The sequence below is a fragment of the Dermochelys coriacea genome, chromosome 13 (assembly GCF_009764565.3).
Source record: "Dermochelys coriacea isolate rDerCor1 chromosome 13, rDerCor1.pri.v4, whole genome shotgun sequence".
NCBI classification, from domain to species: domain Eukaryota; kingdom Metazoa; phylum Chordata; order Testudines; family Dermochelyidae; genus Dermochelys; species Dermochelys coriacea.
Window position 1 is genome coordinate 37169715 of NC_050080.1, and position 13158 is coordinate 37182872.

The following is a 13158-nucleotide window of genomic DNA, read 5'->3' on the forward strand; positions in this document are numbered from 1 at the left end:
TGGTAGCTCCTGCCTCACATTGCCCTGGATCTCCAGGTCCGGCCATGGTTCTGACTCCAGTGCCTTCACTGTTGCCACCATCTTGGAGGTGAGGTTGTCTTGACCCCATCTCTATTGCAAATCTCCATTCTGGCTTTGCTCGGCGACTGGACTCAGTCTCTGAAGCCGCCCGGGCCTCAGTAGGTCCCTTCAGGCCACTCAGACCAAGGGGAGATGGGTCAGGATGCTGGCTGTGAACGTTGGACACTGGTGGCAATTCACCCTCCCCTCGCCCATCAGCACCCAGAGGGTGAGCAAAGAGGCCTAAGGGCTGCTCATTGGCCCTGCTGAGTAGTAACACTGTAGGGTGGCCACCACCCACCCTGGACTCCACTTTGGTTGGTTGACCTGCTTGAGTGCCATCTTGTTCTCCAGACCTAGTGGGAGTTGATGCTGGGCTTCCTTCTCCTTTCAGGTTGTTCCCACTCAACTTCATGCTCCCAGGCTGGAGGTCACGCTCTCTCAGGGTGGCTTCACTCCAATCAGCCTCCTTCTTGTTTTGACCTCTGACCTTCCCTTCTAGGCCACCATCTTGTTTTCCATGTCCATTGAGAGTTGACTCTAGAGCTCTTTGTTTCACCAGGTTGTCTCTGTGTGACTTCATGGTATTGGCTTGGCCTGTGGCACTTGGGATGTCTCCCAATGGTTCCCATCCAGCCTGGGGTTGGCCTTTGACCATCACTCCTTGGCAGCAATCTTGTTGCCCATGTCCAGTGAGAGCTGACTCTAGAGCTTCTGCTTCCACCAGGTTGTCTCCTTGACAATCACACGTTGTTCCCATTGGCGCATCTCTTAGTTCTTCCCCATCAGCATTGCCTTCAGATTGACTTTTGACCTTCCCTTCTTGGCCACCATCTTGTTTTCTGTACCCGTTGGGAGTTGATGCAAGGTTTGCCGATCCTACCAAATTGTCCCCTTGTGACCACATGCCCCAGGCCTGGCTGCCAGGTTGTATTGTGCCCAGGGGGACTGCTGACCCTTCCATTCGGCTTCCATCCTGGCCCTGCCCCTGAGGCTGCTGGGACACCCTCTCAATTCGACTTCTCAGTGAGACTAATAGTCTCCCTTCACCGCCACATTTGTGAGGGGACAGACATCTTGGAGCTGCCGCGTCCTCTGGTGCCGCATCTCCTAGCTGCCATGGGCATGGCTGGGATGTCCATACAGGTGCGGGGTTAGGCATCTCTGCTGGCTCTGCCCCCAGAGCCCCGCCCTTGGCCCCGCTGCCCCTGGGGGGTGAGGCTCCGCTTATGGCCTGCCGACGGCTGGCTGGTCCCTTTTGGCTGCTGCCTTCATCCTCCTCTTCGGACTGGGAGGGGGTGGAGTCTGAATGCGGGGCAGGGCATGCCGGGGGGCTGAGCTCACCCTCCGAAAGGGCTAGGAGACGTTTCTCAACCAACTGTGGGGAGAGAGGAAGGGCGGTCACCGGTGGGGGGCAGGGTATTCTGTGTAAAGGGGGCAGGGAGACAACTGCTCTCCCTTGGGTCTGGCTCCCCCTCAGTGGCCGTATGGTGTGGTACCTGGCTTGGGGTGAGTCCCAGCTCTTGCTCTAGCTCCTCACTGAGATCCAGAGGGTTGCGTCTCTTCTCTGGAGAGAGCAGCTGAGCCAGGAATTGAGGGTGGATCACGGCTTCTACCTGCCGAGCCAAGGGGCAGGGGAAGTGGGGTGAGAGCGAAGCCCTGGTGCGGTGCTGCCAACCAGGATGCCTGGGTCCTATCTCCTGTCCTAGTCTCGTCTCCTGCGGGGTGGGAGCTATGGGTCCCCCTTGGGATGAGCACCTTACACCGCTGATCTGGACACGTGGGTCCCATCTCCTGTCCTGATCTTTCCCCGTGTGGGCTGGGGAATATGGGGAACCTTGAGGGTGAGCACTTGGCACTACCATCCTGAACGCCTGGGTCCCATCCCTATCCTGCTCTCTACCCATGGGCTGGGAGCTATGTGGCTCTGCTGTGCCATCCCGGACACCTGGGTCCCATCCCCGTCCCACTCTGTGCCCCCTGAATGCTGGGAGCTGAGGGCCCTGCGGGTGGGATGTGGCGCCCCCTAGGGGAGACACTCACCTTGCAGACAAAGCTCTCGTCCTCACAGAGCTGCTCGACGTACTGCAGTAGCGCAGGGTCTGGGAGCGTCCCCTGCGCCTGGCTCTGGGGCTCGCCGCGCCCACCGGCCTCCTCCTCCCAGCTGGGCCGCAGCCCCTCCATGATCTCAGTGTACTGCTGCACAGCCTCAGGCGGGATCTCACGCGGCTCCCCTGGTGCCAGCGGGCTGGGCAGGCGGCGCTGACGACGCCGGGGCTGGCGCCCCTTGGATGCCGCCTTCTTGGGGATGTACACTGCCAGGGAAAGGAAGAGCGCCGGACAGGGACTATGGGGATGTCCACCCAGTGCACTGTGTCCTCAGGAACCCCACCCAGTGACCAAGCACCCTGTATCTCCAGGGACGCCCCCACCCAGTGCCACCGTGGACCGCCCACCCAGCACCCGGATCCTCCACTCAGCACCCAGCGCACCTTGGTGGAGGGATATAACATCCCCCGTGACCTCCACCCAGCGAAAAGGAACATGCAATGGCACCAGGCTAGTAGGGAAAAAATGTACAAAGGTTTTCGGTCTGTGCAAAAATATCCTGTGCGAAAGTGCTGGATGTGTGCAAATGTTTTAAGTATGTGCAAAAACTGCAAAAGTGTTGGATGTGAACAAAAAAAAACCATTCAAAGATTCTAGGCGTATGCAAAAAAAAACCCAAAACCCATGCAAAAGTGCTAGGTATGTGCAAAAAATGTGCAAAGGTTCTATGCATGTGCAAAAATGTGCAAAGGTTCTAGGTATGTGCAAAAACTGGGCAAACGCGCTGGGTACATGCAAAACCTACAAAGCTAGGTAGATATGAAAAGTGCAAACGTTCTAGGTACTGTAAGAGGCGCAAAGGTTCTAGGTATGTGCAAAACCATGCAAAGATTCTAGTGCATGCAAATTAACATGCACAAGTGCTGGGCATGTGCAAAAAAGAGGGGAGGTTCTAGGCATGTGCAAAAATTATGCAAGAGTGCCGGGTACGCACCAGAAAACCCAGGCCAAGTTGCTAGGTACATGCAAAAACCTGCACAGGTGCTCTGCAGGTGCAAACATTCTAGTTACGTGCAAAAGCCAAAGGTGCTGGGTGTGCAAAAACCATGCCAAAGTGAAAGGCTTGTGCAAAAAAAACAAACAAACCTGGGTGTGTGGGGGCAGCCCTGCAGTCAGAAAGTCAGTGACTATCTCCTGTCACCTGTGAAGGGGCGGGGGTTCCCTCCACCCTAGGGTATTCTGGTGAGTTAGAAGGGAGGTACCTTGCTGCGGGCCAGCATCCGGGGCTGGTGGGCTGGGAAGCTTGGGAGGATCGGCGGGTGGGGGCTGGAATTGGGAGCTGTTCAGGAGCTTCATTTTCTGGATCTGCAGCTCCTCTTCGGCCTCAAACTCCATGAACCTGAAGAAGAGGAGGAGGGTCGGGCTCGGAGTGGGGGCGACATCCCCAGGATCTCCAGCGCAGTACTCGGGCGGCGGGATCCCCAGGGCCAGCCCCAGGGCGAACACTCACTTCTCGGCCATCTCGTAGAAGATCATGCGCTCAAAGTTGCTGCTGCGCTCCCATTCCTGCACAGCACGTGGCACCCCCTCCTCCAGAGCCAGCTCGGGGTGCAGGCGGGTCAGCGACCGCAGGACAGGGCTGTGGGGGAGCCCAGATCAGCACCGGAGGGAGGTCCACACTCCCGACCCGCAGCCCCCTGGTAGCCCAGCCCTGCAGGTCCCCCCACCCCAGCTCTGCTGGTGCCCCTCACTCTGGACCTGCAGCCCCAGCTAGGCCAGCCCTACCCCTCCAGCTCTGCTGGTGCCCCTCACTCCCGACCTGCAGCCCCCTGCTGTCCCAGCTGGAGTGTCTCCAGGCTCTCACATGAAGAAGCAGGCCAGCGCCTCGGCGTCGGGCGTGCCCGGGTAGTGCCGCCTGGCCAGGGCTTTGTAACGCTGCCAGCGCCGATAATTCTCGTAGACACCCTTGGAGGTGCAGGAGGGAGAGGGGTCACTGGTGGGGGGCCCCCGGACCAAGGGTGCTGGAGCAGTTTCCCTGGGCCCTGGTTCCTCCCCGGCCTTGCTCAGCAGAACGGTCCTGATCCCGGTGGCCAGCTGGAGCCGGAGGGGAGCCCCATCCCGGCGCGGGGGGGCCCAGCCTGTTGGCGTCCCCGTCAGGATGATGGTCTGTGCCCGGGGCAGCTCCTGAGCCCCCTCCGGCTTCAGCTTGACAATGAGCTTGCCCCCGGGGACGTCGGGCAAGGTCAGGAGCAGGGCGGCACCAGGGAAGGTGGGCAGCAGGAGAGGGGGTGGCGGGGGGCCCTGGTGGGGCTGGGAGGTCATGGCAAGGAGGGGTGAGAGGGTTGGGGAACATGAGGGGAGAGGGAAAGGGGAGGCCGTTCTCTGCAGAGGGTGTTGGCAGCACACGCCAGAGAGCAAGGGCTGCTGGGAAACTCAAAGCCCAATCTGGCCCCGGGTCCGCCGCCCCCCCACACCCAGCTGCCAGGTTGAATCAAAACAAATCCGGAACCCCGAGCATTGGGGGTTCCAACCGGGGGGGGGGCATTCAGAACCTGATCCTGAGGTTCCCCTTCCCCAGCTCTGCCTGTACTCCTCAATCCTGACCCACAGCCCCCTCCTACCAGACCTGGGCTCCCAGCCCTCCAGTTCTCCTGGTACCCCCAATTCTGACCCACAGCCCCCTCTATTCCAGCCATGGGCTACCCATCCCCCATCTGTCCTGGTGCCCCCCAATCCTAACTCATCGTCCCCTGGTTTGCTCCTGTGGCTTTGAGGTGAACATTAGAGCAGGCAGGACATCCCCCAAAGAGTGTACCCAGCTGCCAGGCTTTCAGTGTGGCTCCCCAATACTAAAGAAAGGAGCTGCATGGACATACTCACGTCCAGGCCAGAAGGAACCATTGTGATGATCTGTATTAGGGTCACTCAGAAAAGGTCCAGCCGGACCTATTTAAGGACATGATGGGGCATAGGGCGTGGACTTCTGCTGGCCCCGGTGGGTGCTCAATCCCCCTCTGCCCCGCCCTGCCCCTACTCCACCCCTGCCCCACCCCCATTCCAACCCTCTTCCCCCGAGTGCACTGCATTCCTGCTCCTCCCCCTCCCTCCCAGAGCCTGTTACACTACAAAACAGCTGTTTTGCAGCTGTTTTGCAGCAGCAGCAAGCGCAGAGAAGAGAAGCGAGGACCGGCATGCTCAGGGGAGGAGGAGGAGGTGGAAGTGAGGGGGTGCGGGGAGGGGAGCTTGGCTGTTGGTGGGTGCAGAGCACCCATGGAGTCGGCGCCTATGTGCTGGGGCCCAACAGATTTCACAGACCAAGGTGCTGACACTTCGATGCATCTCTTTACCAGAAGACAGTTTTTCACCTCTGCAGAACATGCGGGGAGTCAGTCACTAAAGATCTGAAAAATTGAGAAGACTGAAAGTTTGATAGAGAGCAAGTACTTGCATAAGAACGTCTTGAATGCATAGGACATCCATGAGGATGGGACGGGGGGAGAGGGGCAGAATGCTGAGAGATGGTGCCACCGTAAACAATAGGGCTGCTGAATTTAAGCGAGAGCGGATCAGCACAGAGGGTGAGCCAAAGTCAGGATGTCCTAGAGATGCCACTACACCAAAAGGACAGAAGATCAACAATCAGGTGCATAGTTGACTGAAGACTCGGGCACAAGAACGGGGTCAGCAAGGCAGGTGCCCCAAACAGGAGAGCACGACGTGATGTTTCCAGGGATAATCTGGAACTTTTTGCTTCTTCAAGACAATGTGTCACCTTACATGTACCAGTGGCCACAGCTAGCTAATGTGGCTTTCAACTGCTTCCCATCCAGCCTCTCCGGCAGATCTGGCTCCCTTAAATGTCCACCTGTTCCCCAGATTGAAGAAGGACCTTCATGGGTAGAGTTTCAACTGTGATAATGAGGCGGTCGCAGCAGTGGAGGCATTTCTGGCCATGCACAGCAAGTACTTCTCCAAGATGGGCCCATGCATTGGCATCAAGGAGAATTATAATAAAAATAAATAAACAGCTGAACGCAAATGGGTTTTTTTTCTTTGTCAGGCTAAAACTTTCTGAATACTCCTTGTTTAGCACGGGCCAGAGAATGTCCCCCAAATAATTCCTAGAGCGGATCTTTTGAAAAACATCCCATCTTGAGTTAAAAGTTGCCAGCGATGGAGATTCCACCATGACCCTTGGTCAGTCATTCCAGTGCTAATTACTTTCACTGTTTACACCTTCTTTCCAGTCTGAATTTGTCTAGCTCCACCTTCCAGCCATTGGATCCTGTTAGACCTTTGAGCTCATCATTAAATATTTCTTCCCCTTATAGGTACCTATATAATGTAATCGAGTCACCTCTTTACCTTCTCTTTGTTTAGCTAAATAGCTTGAGCTCACTGAGGGTATGTCTACACTACGAAATTACGTCAAATTTATAGAAGTCGGGTTTGTAGAAAGCGTTTTTATACAGTCGAGTGTGTGTGTCCCCATACAAATGCTCTAAGTGCATGTAGTCGGCGGACTGTGTCCACAGTACCGAGGCAACCGTCGACTTCCGGAGCTTTGCACTGTGGGTAGCTATCCCACAGTTCCTGCACTCTCCACCACCCATTTGAATTCTGGGTAGAAATCCCAGTGCCTCATGAGGCTAAAACATTGTCGCGGGTGGTTCTGGGTACATATCGTCAGGCCCCCATTCCCTCCCTCCCTCTGTAAAAGCAAGGGCAGACAATCGTTTTGCGCCTTTTTCTTGAGTTACCTGTGCAGATGCCATACCACGGCAAACATGGAGCCTGCTCAGCTAACCGTCACCGTATGTCTCCTGGGTGCTGGCGGACATGGTACTGCATTGCTACACAGCAGCAGTTTATTGCCTTTTGGCAGCAGACAGTGCAGTATGACTGGTAGCCGTCATTGATGTAGTCCTTGGTGCTCTTTTAACCGGGCGCCTGGGCAAACATGGGAGTGACTCAGCCAGGTCATTTCCCTTGTTTCGTCTCATGGCAATTGAGTCCTACTGGCGGTGCACTGTTTTTTAATCTGCAGCTAGCAAAAGACGATGACCAGTAGTCATACTGCACCGTCTTTTGCCGAGCACCCAGGAGGTGACGATGGCTAGCGGTCGTACTGCACAGTCTACTGCCAGCATGATGTATAAAGATAAATGAAGTAGCTCTGAACAAGAAATAGACCAGATTTGTTTTGTATTCATTTTCTCCTCCCTCCCTCTGTGAAATCAACGGCCTGCTAAACCCAGTTTTGAGTTCTTTCCTTGAGGTTTTGAGTTCTATCCTTGAGGCAGCCATTCAGTTTCTCGCAAAGCCACCCCTTTTGTTGATTTTAATTCCCTGTAAGCCAACCCTGTAAGCCATGTCATCAGTTGCCCCTCCCTCCATCAGGGCAACAGCAGACAATTGTTCCGTGCCTTTTTTCTGTGCAGACGCCATACAACAGCAAGCATGGAGCCCGCTTAGATCACTTTGGCAATTAGGAGCACATTAAACACCACACGCATTATCCAGCAGTATATGCAGCACCAGAACCTGGCAAAGCGAAACCAGGCGAGTAGGCGACGTCAACGTGGTGACGAGAGTGATGAGGACATGGACACAGACTTCTCTCAAAGCATGGGCCCTGCCAATGTGGGCATCATGGTGCTAATGGGGCAGGTTCATGCGGTGGAAAGCCGATTCTGGGCTCAGGAAACAAGCACAGACTGGTGGGACTGCATAGTGTTGCAGGTCTGGGACGATTCCCAGTGGCTGCGAAACTTTCGCATGCGTAAGGGCACTTTCATGGAACTTTGTGACTTGCTTTCCCCTGCCCTGAGGCGCAAGAATACCAAGATGAGAGCAGCCCTCACAGTTGAGAAGCGAGTGGCAATAGCCCTGTGGAAGCTTGCAACGCCAGACAACTACCGGTCAGTCAGGAATCAATTTGGAGTGGGCAAATCTACCGTGGGGGCTGCTGTGATGCAAGTAGCCAATGCAATCAAAGATCTGCTGATATCAAGGATAGTGACCCTGGGAAATGTGCAGGTCATAGTGGATGGCTTTATTGCAATGGGATTCCCTAACTGTGGTGGGGCCATAGACGAAACCCATATCCCTATCTTGGCACCGAAGCACCAAACTGGTGAGTACATAAACCGCAAGGGGTACTTTTCAACAGTGCTGCAAGCATTGGTGGATCACAAGGAATGTTTCACCAACATCAATGTGGGATGGCCGAGAAAGGTACATGACGCTCGCATCTTCAGGAACTCTGGTCTGTTTCAAAAGCTGCAGGAAGGGACTTTCTTCCCAGACCAGAAAATAACCGTTGGGGATGTTGAAATGCCAAGAGTTATCCTTGGGGACCCAGCTTACCCCTTAATGCCATGGCTCATTAAGCCATACACAGGCAGCCTGGAGAGTAGCCAGGAGCTGTTCAACTACAGGCTGAGCAAGCGCAGAATGGTGGTAGAATGTGCATTTGGATGTTTAAAAGTGCGCTGGCGCAGTTTACTGACTCGGTTGGACCTCAGCGAAACCAATATTCCCACTGTTATTACTGCTTGCTGTGCACTACACAATATCTGTGAGAGTAAGGGGGAGATGTTTATGGTGGGGTGGGAGGTTGAGGCAAATCGCCTGACTGCTGGTTACGCACAGCCAGACACCAGGGCGGTTAGAAGAGCACAGGAAGGTGCGGTGCGCATCAGAGAAGCTTTGAAAACCAGTTTCATGACTGGTCAGGCTACGGTGTGAAAGTTCTGCTTGTTTCTCCTTGATGAACCCCCCCGCCCCTTGGTTCACTCTACTTCCCTGTAAGCTAACCACCCTCCCCACCTCCCTTCAATCACCACTTGCAGAGGCAAAAAAGTCATTGTTGCTTCACATTTATGCATTCTTTATTAATTCATCACACAAATAGGGGGATAATTAACAAGGTAGCCCAGGAGGGGTGGTGGAAGAGGGAAGGACAAGGCCACACAGCATTTTAAAAGTTTAAAACTTATTGAATGCCAGCCTTCTGTTACTTGGGCAATCCTCTGGGGTGGAGTGGCTGGGTGGCCGGAGGCCCCTCCACCGCGTTCTTGGGCATCTGGGTGAGGAGGCTATGGAACTTGGGGAGGAGGGCAGTTGATTACACAGGGGCTGTAGTGGCAGTCTGTGCTCCTGCTGCCTTTCCTGCAGCTCAACCATACGCTGGAGCATATTAGTTTGATCCTCCAGCAGCCTCAGCATTGAATCCTGCCTCCTCTCATCATGCTGCCGCCACCTTTCAGCTTCAGCCCTCTCTTCAGCCCGCCACTTACTCTCTTCAGCCCGCCACCTCTCCTCCCGGTCATTTTGTGCTTTCCTGCACTCTGACATTGTCTGCCTCCATGCACTTGTCTGTGCTCTGTCAGTGTGGGAGGACAGCATGAGCTCAGAGAACATTTCATCGCGAGTGCGTTTTTTTCTTCTAATCTTTGCTAGCCTCTAGGAAGGAGAAGATCCTGTGATCCTTGAAGCACATGCAGCTGGTGGAGAAAAAAAAAAGGGACAGTGGTATTTAAAAAGACACATTTTATAGAACAGTGGGTACACTCTTTCACGGTAAACCTTGCTGTTAACATTACATACATAGCACATGTGCTTCCATTACAAGGTCGCATTTTGCCTCCCCCCACCACGTGGCTAACTGCGGGGAACATTTCTGTTCAGCCATAGGTAAACAGCCCAGCAGGAACGGGCACCTCTGAATGTCCCCTTAAGAAAAGCACCCTATTTCAACCAGGTGACCATGAATGATATCACTCTCCTGAGGATAATACAGAGAGATAAAGAACGGATGTTGTTTGAATACCAGCAAACATACACTGCAATGCTTTGTTCTACAATGACTCCCGAGTATGTGCTACTGGCCTGGAGTGGTAAAGTGTCCTACCATGGTGGATGGAATAAGGCTACCTTCCCCAGAAACCTTTTGCAAAGGCTTTGGGAATATATCCAGGAGAGCCACGAATGCCAGGGCAAATTAATCATTAAACATGCTGGCTTTTAAACCTTGTATAGTATTTTAAAAGGTACACTCACCAGAGGTCCCTTCTTCGCCTAGTGGGTCCGGGAGGCAGCCTTGGGTGGGTTTGGGGGGTACTGGCTCCAGGTCCAGGGTGAGAAACAGTTCCTGGCTGTCGGGAAAACCGGTTTCTCTGCTTGTTTGCTGTGAGCTATATACAACCTCATCATCATCGTCTTCCTTGTCCCCAAAACCTGCTTCCGTGTTGCCTCCATCTCCATTGAAGGAGTCAAACAACATGGCTGGGGTAGTGGTGCTGAACCCCCTAAAATGGCATGCAGCTCATCATAGAAGCAGCATGTTTGGGGCTCTGACCCGGAGCGGCCGTTTGCCTCTCTGGTTTTCTGGTGGGCTTGTCTCAGCTCCTTAAGTTTCACGCGGCACTGCTTCGGGTGCCTGTTATGGCCTCTGTCCTTCATGCCCTGGGAGATTTTCACAAATGTTTTGGCATTTCGAAAACTGGAACGTAGTTCTGATAGCACGGATTCCTCTCCCCATACAGCGATCAGATCCCGTACCTCCCGTTCGGTCCATGCTGGAGATCTTTTGCGATTCTGGGACTCCATTATGGTCACCTCTGCTGATGAGCTCTGCATGGTCACCTGCAGCTGCCACACTGGCCAAACAGGAAATTGAAATTCACAGGTTTGCGGGCCGTTTCCTGTCTACCTGGTCAGTGCATCTGAGTTGAGAGTGCTGTCCAGAGCGGTCACAATGGAGTACTCTGGGATAGCTCCCGGAGGCCAATACCATCTAATTGCGTCCACAGTACCCCAAATTCGACCCAGCAAAACTGATTTCAGCGCTAATCCCCTTGTCAGGGGTGGAGTAAGGAAATCGATTTTAAGAGCCCTTTAAGTCGAAAAAAGGGGCTTCGTCATGTGGACGGGTGCAGGGTTACATCGATTTAACACTGCTAAATTCGACCTCAACGCCTAGTGTAGACTAGGGCTGAGTCTCTCATTCTAAGGCATAGTTTCTAATCCTTTAGTCATTCTCACACCTGCTGAATAACTATTCCCTATTTACAGTATAAGGTTAATTAAAACAGGATTAGGGGATGACAACTCTCCCAGTGCATTGGGATGGGGGAGATACTACAATTCCCAGAATGCACTGGATGTTAGACTACAACCTCCATGGATCAGTGGGAGCTAAGAGACAACATGTCCCGGGATGCACTGGAGCGCTGAGAGACTCCAATTCACAGGGTGCAGTGGGGCAGTTAAATCACTTCAGAGTTGTCTGGGGACCTAAGAGGGGGCAAAAGGTTTAGGTCAGGGGTGGGCAAACTATGGCCTGTGACCCGTTTTAAGCCGGGGTGCTGGGTCAGGGGCAGCACCACGCGGCTCAGCCCCACTCCCGCCGGGGTGTTGGGTCAGGAGCTGCACCATGCGGCTCAGCCCCACTCCAGCCGGGGAGCAGGATCAAGGCTGCTCAGAACTCTAGCTGGGGTGCAAGGTTGGGGGCTGCACCACGCGACTCCCGGAAGCCATGGCATGTGTCCTTCTCTGGTTCCTACTTGCTCCAATGGGAGCTGCAGTGGCGGTGCCTGCGGAGGGGGCAGCATGCAGAGCTGCCTGGCTACGCCTCCACGTAGGAGCCTGAGAGGGGACATGCCACTGTTTCCGGGAGCCGCTTGAGGTAACCGCCACTCTGAGCCTCTCCCCATGCCCCACCCCTATTCCCCCTCCCGCTCTCCAAACCCCTTGATCCCAGCCCAGTTCACCCCAAACCACTCATCCCCAGCCCCATCCCAGAACCCACACCCCCAGCCAGAACCTGCACTCCTTCCCGCACCCCTGCCCGAGCCCTGATCCCCCTCCAAACCTCTCAGTCCCAGCCCAGACCACCTTCCTATACTCCAAACTCCTCATCCCCAGCCCCACCCAAGAGCCTCCACCCCAACCCCAATTTTGTGAGCACTCATGGCCCACCATACTATTTCTATTCTCGGATGTGGCCCTTGGACCAAAAAGTTTGCTCGACCGGGTTTAGGTCATGGGGCTGGAAAAGCTGTATTGGGAGCAGAGAGGTTAAAAGCCCAGAAAGGACATATCCCAAAATGCACTGGGGTGCAGAGCATTGGAGTACCAGAGGGCTAAGAAACTACAACTCCCATAATGCACCATCTTAGCCAAACAACTACAACTTTCTAAAGGTTTTGGGGGCAGAAAGGGAATGGCTCCCAGAGTTCATTGGCGCTGAAACAGACTACAACTCTGGTATCAGAGTAGCAGCCGTGTTAGTCTGTATTCTCAAAAAGAAAAGGAGTACTTGTGGCACCTTAGAGACTAACAAATTTATTAGAGCATAAGCTTTCGTGAGCTACAGCTCACTTCATCGGATGCATTTGGTGGAAAAAACAGAGTAGAGATTTATATACACACACACAGAGAACATGAAACAATGGGTTTATCATACACACTGTAAGGAGAGTGATCACTTAAGATAAGCCATCACCAACAGCAGGGGGGGGAAGGAGGAAAACCTTTCATGGTGACAAGCAGGTAGGCTAATTCCAGCAGTTAACAAGAATATCAGAGGAACAGTGGGGGGTGGGGTGGGAGGGAGAAATACCATGGGGAAATAGTTTTACTTTGTGTAATGACTCATCCATTCCCAGTCTCTATTCAAGCCTAAGTTAATTGTATCCAGTTTGCAAATTAATTCCAATTCAGCAGTCTCTCGTTGGAGTCTGTTTTTGAAGCTTTTTTGTTGAAGTATAGCCACTCTTAGGTCTGTGATCGAGTGACCAGAGAGATTGAAGTGTTCTCCAACTGGTTTTTGAATGTTATAATTCTTGACGTCTGATTTGTGTACAACTCTGGTAGACACCCTGCAGCTCTCTTAGGGCATTGGGGCAGAGTGCACTATAACTCCCAGAGTGCATTAGGGTATACACCCTCCATCTCTCCTACGTCATTGGGGCTGGAGGTCCCTCTCCTACAGTGCGTTAAGATACAATTCCCAGAGTGCCCTGGGGTAGAGACCGTGCGGCT